This window comes from Lipotes vexillifer, unplaced genomic scaffold (genome assembly GCF_000442215.2).
Source record: "Lipotes vexillifer unplaced genomic scaffold, Lipotes_vexillifer_v1.1 scaffold504, whole genome shotgun sequence".
Classification (NCBI taxonomy): Eukaryota; Metazoa; Chordata; class Mammalia; order Artiodactyla; family Lipotidae; genus Lipotes; species Lipotes vexillifer.
Genome location: NW_006785225.1, coordinates 197,147 through 202,087, shown reverse-complemented (window position 1 = coordinate 202,087; position 4,941 = coordinate 197,147). Strand labels below are relative to the sequence as shown.

The 4,941-nt window shown below is 48.6% G+C and overlaps 1 protein-coding gene across 1 annotated transcript in view; it reads left to right on the top strand.

Annotated features, from left to right (window-relative positions):
- Positions 1-4,941, top strand: part of PSKH1 (protein serine kinase H1) — a 37,962-nt gene that overhangs the window by 7,399 nt on the left and 25,622 nt on the right. The window lies entirely within an intron of this gene.

The following is a 4,941-nucleotide window of genomic DNA, read 5'->3' as shown; positions in this document are numbered from 1 at the left end:
GCAGGCGGACTCCCAACCACTGCGCCACCAGGGAAGCCCTTCCTTTGTTTTTGAGGACATTTATACAGGCGCCCAAAGAGCATGGCTTTGGTTTAACCACCAATCTGGCCTCTTCCTGCCGCTTGAAAATTTCTGAGGTTCTGGGATTGTTGCCCTGCAGCAAAAAGAAACCTGAGAACCAGCCCACCTTTCACTCAGTGTTAACAAACATTGAATGCCTGCTCGGAGCTCAGCACTTGGTTGGGAGCCAGAGAGTTCTAGAAACCTGAGAAGTGGCCCCTTCCCTCAAAAGGCTGACAACTCTAGTGATCAAAAGTAATCTAGAGTGTAGCAGTGAGCAATGTGACCCAGATTGTACGTGGAATGGAGGTTTCGGAACATGCCCTTCAGAAAAGATCCTCGGGCTTCCCTGGTGGCGCAGTGGTTAAGAATCCACCTACCAATGCAGGGGACACGGGTTCGAGCCCTGGTCCAGGAAGATCCCACATGCCGCGGAGCAACTAAGCCCATGCACCACAACTACTGAACCTGAGCTCTAGAGCCCATTAGCCACAACTACTGAGCCAGTGTGCCGCAACTACTGAAGCCCGTGAGCCTAGAGCCTGTGCTCCGCAACAAGAGAAGCCACCGTAATGAGAAGCCTGTGCACCACAACGAAGAGTAGCCCCTGATTGCTACAACTAGAGAAAGCCCGTGCACAGCAGTGAAGGCCCAACACAACCAAAAATAAATAAATTTAAAAAAAAAAAAGATCCTCAGTGAAGGTTCGTTGATTCATCAGCTGAGTGGTATGAGGAAGGATTGAGACCTTGACCTGGTGAGTCTGAGCTCAGCTGGGCCCCAGGTACTTCTGGAGTCTATCTGGTTTGGTGGAAGGAGCTCTGGATGGAGAATGAGATTTTGGTTCGTTCTCGGCTGTCACTATCTGAGTGGCTTTGGACAAGTTTCTACCTTTTTGGCATGTCATTTCTGTAGTGTTAGCGAGGACATTAGTGCCGAATGCTCACGCCTACTGCTGCACTCTGTCCAATACGCTTACCTTCTTTGAGGAGTGCTTTGGGTCAGGCTTGGAGTTGAAGGTGTGGAGGCTGACTCCAGAGAGTTCAATACTTTCTGTAAGATGTGTTAGGATTGGTGTCGTGAGACAGGATAGTGACTTGTGAGAGCTGGCATAGCATGACCTTCCTGGGAGGTCGCTTCTCGAGGCTTTCCTCATTCACCCCCACCCTGGTCACTCTGCTGGGGGCACATACATGAGAGCTGAGGACAGGAAAACACTTTGCTCTCTTCACAGAAGGAATTTTGCCAGCTGCTTCCCTTGTCCCTGTTTGCCTTTTCACCTAACTGATGTGAAAAGAGAATTTAACAGGTGTGATTGGAGTGTGGAGCAGCTATGGTCACCTGGAGGTCATCAGCAATTCCCCACATCAGAGCTGGCACCTTCTTTCCTGCACTCTTGATCTGTAGTTGGGAAGGTGGAGTACCAGCATCAGCCTGTCTTTGAAGAGTTTCTAATTGGAACAAATATGAAAGAAACTGTGTCCCAGAAAGGAATAAGGAAGGTCAGAGAGGGATAATCCTTGGCTGTCTCACTGCTGACTTGAGATCCTTGCTTAGACTTTGTTTAAAGTGAAAAGTCAGGCCTTTTCTTTTGTAAACCTTAGCTTTTCTCATCAGCACCAGACTAGGTATGCACATCTAAACAAAAAGAGCCTGTGGGTACACCTGGAGACAGTTACTTATTTTGCAGATCTAGGGTTGTACCTCCTCCCCAGGAAGAAGTGACATCTGAGTGGCTGTGCTGCGTCACCTATGCAATTTGTCTTCTCTCTGAATGGTGGTAGATGTTATTCACAGTGCGGTCTTGGGGATCAGGGAACTGTGTTCTGCCTCAGGAATCCTAGCCCAAGAGCTTTTTTTTCCTGAGCTGCAGCCCTTTACTGTATTAAGTCTTGTATTTTCCCTGAAGGAAGAGATGAGTCTGCAAAACTCCAAAGTCCACAGTTCTAATGTTTGGCCTCTGTGAAAAAGAACCTTGTTTCTAAATGCCTTTGTTTATTATTTTTTTATAATTTATTAATTTATTTATCTTGGCTGCATTGGGTCTTCGTTGCTGCGCGCAGGCTTTCTCTAGTTGGGGTGAGCGGGGGCTATTCTTCGTTGCGGTGCGCGGGCTTCTCATTGCAGTGGCTTCTCTTGTTTCGGAGCATGGGCTCTAGGTGCGTGGGCTTCAGTAGTTGTGGCATGCAGGCTCAGTAGTTATGGGTCGCGGGCTCTAGAGCACAGGCTCAGTAGTTGTGGCATATGGGCGTAGTTGCTCTGCGGCATGTGGGATCTTCCTGGACCAGGGCTCGAACCCGTGTCCCCTGCATTGGCAGGCGGATTCTTAACCACTGCGCCACCAGGGAATCCCTAAATGCCTGTGTTTAAACATGATTTCCTAAGCTGCTATATGAGATCTCCTTGGCATTTGGATGAAAACTGCAGCAAATCCTGAAGAGCCCGTGTTGGTTGAGGAACCGTTTCCTCTTACGTGAGGAAAGATAAATCTCATTCTGCTGAGAGTCATACTGACATACTGATTAAAACCTAAGCCCTTAATATTTGGTCTTTTTGTCTGATGGATTGGTAATCAAGGTCTTGTGTACGTTTCAGAGGTGAGCTTTTTCCTTGGGAACATTGGTCAGTTATTGGTCAGTTATCACCACATTAGCCCCATTGGTCAGTTATCACCATCTTGGATTCAGACTCTCACTCAGGGCCTCTGTGTGGGTTCTCTGTGACCCTCAGGGTGCCCCAGCAAAACCTCCCTGGGTCTCCCTCTGCTGCCTTTCATGGGATCTTTTGCTGGCTTTGAAACAGGTTGGGGGTGGGGGTTGGTGTTGCCCCTGGGCAGCCATGGAATCTCTGACCCTGACCAGCTCTTTTCCTTCTTCTTTTTTGTTTTTAAATTAATTTTTATTGGAGTGTAGTTGACTTACAATGTTGTGTTAGTTTGTGGTGTACAGCAAAGTGAATCAGTTATCCGTATACATACATGCACTCTTTTTTAGATTCTGTTCCCATATCAGTCGTTACAGGGTATTGAGTAGAGTTCCCTGTGCTATACAGTAGGTCCTTATTATCTATTTTATATATAGCAGTGTGTATATGTCAACCCCAATCTCCCATTTTATTCCCCGCTTTCCCCCTTGGTTGACCATATCTTTTCAACCATTAGATTCTACATCCAGCCACCCCACTGCAGCACTTCCAGAACTGAACTCTTCCTACTGCTTCCCAAACCTGTCCCTCCTGCACTCCTGACCTTCTGCCCAGGACCTGGAGTGAGGGACTGGAGTGCTGTCCTCTCCTCCCTTTCACCCCTATGTCCAGCCTCCAGTCCCTGTCACTTCTCCTGCTGACCTCTCTCCATTCCGCCTCCCTGTCTGTGCTGCTACCTTCCTCACTGGCCCTTTCAGTCCACTTTGACCCTCTTCCAGTTCAGCCTTATACTTGTTTCTACACGCAGAGTCACCTCTCCTTGTAAACCCTTTGGTAGCTTCCTTTCACCTCCCAGGAAGGTCCTGGGTCCTCGCTGTAACTTGGGCTGCTCTCCACAGCCGCTTTGTCCCTGCTGACCTTCCAACACTTCAGCCCCCAGTTCTGTCTTCACATCAGCAGACTGCACATTCCCAGGCACGGGATGCTGCTCTGGGCCTCTGAGCCTTTGAGTGTGTCATTCTCTCTGCCTGAAACAACATTCCCACCTTTCCTCACCTGCCTCTTTCTTACTTCAAATTCAGCGTGGGGGTCGCCTCCTCCAGGAAGCTTTCCCTAATCTCTGTGTCATTCATGTATCTACTATTGTTTTTCAAGCCTAACATTTACTTTGTTATATTGAAATTACCTGTTTTGATGTTTTGCTCTTCATTTAGACGATGAGTTTATTGACCATGTTTTGCCTGTATTGGGTATGTTAAAATATAACTGCACTGGACGTCTTATTCATTCCTGTATCGCTAGTAGATGTTCAGTAAACGCTTGTTCTGAGTTGATCGTTTTCTCCCCAGTTCTGTATATCCTAATTAATAGGAAATCCTCAGCTCTTTTCTTTCACCCCTGGGGCCCTCAGATAGACTTCTCTAAGTCTATCTGGATAGAAGTGGCGTCTGGAAAACGGTACTTCAGCACTTCAACTTGTCCAGGGCCCCACCAGCCACAAGGTATTAATAGTTGGAACATCTTTGTCTGGAAAGCAAATGGGAAAGTCTCCTGGATTATCATCCCATGGAAGCAGAGTGCCCCAATCCACAGCCTGAGTCTCATCTGGATGAAGTTGTTAGTGTCCTTTCTGAGCTCAAGGCCCCCTCTACCTCTTTTTTTTTTTTTTTGGCTGCACTGCATCTTCTTTGCTGCGCGGGCTTTCTCTAGTTGCGGCAAGCGGGGACCACTCTTCGACGTGGTGCGCAGGCTTCTTGTTGCGGTGGCTTCTCTTGATGTGGAGCACGGGCTCTAGGCGCGTGGACTCCAGTAGTTGTGGTACGCAGGCTCAGTAGTTGTGGCACACAGGCTTAGTTACTCCATGGCATGTGGGATCTTCCCGGACCAGGCCCGTGTCCCCTGCCTTGGCAGGTGGATTCTTAAGCACTGTGCCACCAGGGAAATTCCCCCCTCTGCCTCTTAAATGAAGCCCAGGCTAGTTTGGTGGCTATCTGGTGGCAGTGTGCTAAGGCTTGTGGTTCCTACTTCCCTGGAATTGATTTTAGCCATTTCTGGGACTTGTGTGGCATTTTAGCCATCTATGTGGTAAACTGGGGAAGTGAGAGACCATGGAACAGGGTGTTAAGCTGCCAGGGTGAAGATGGTGCATTAGAAAAGTAGTGCGAGCCATCCAGGGAAGAGTGAGGTTAGGGCATTACCCAGAGCAGTGGGGGGGGGGGGGGGGGTGTTTGCGGTGGG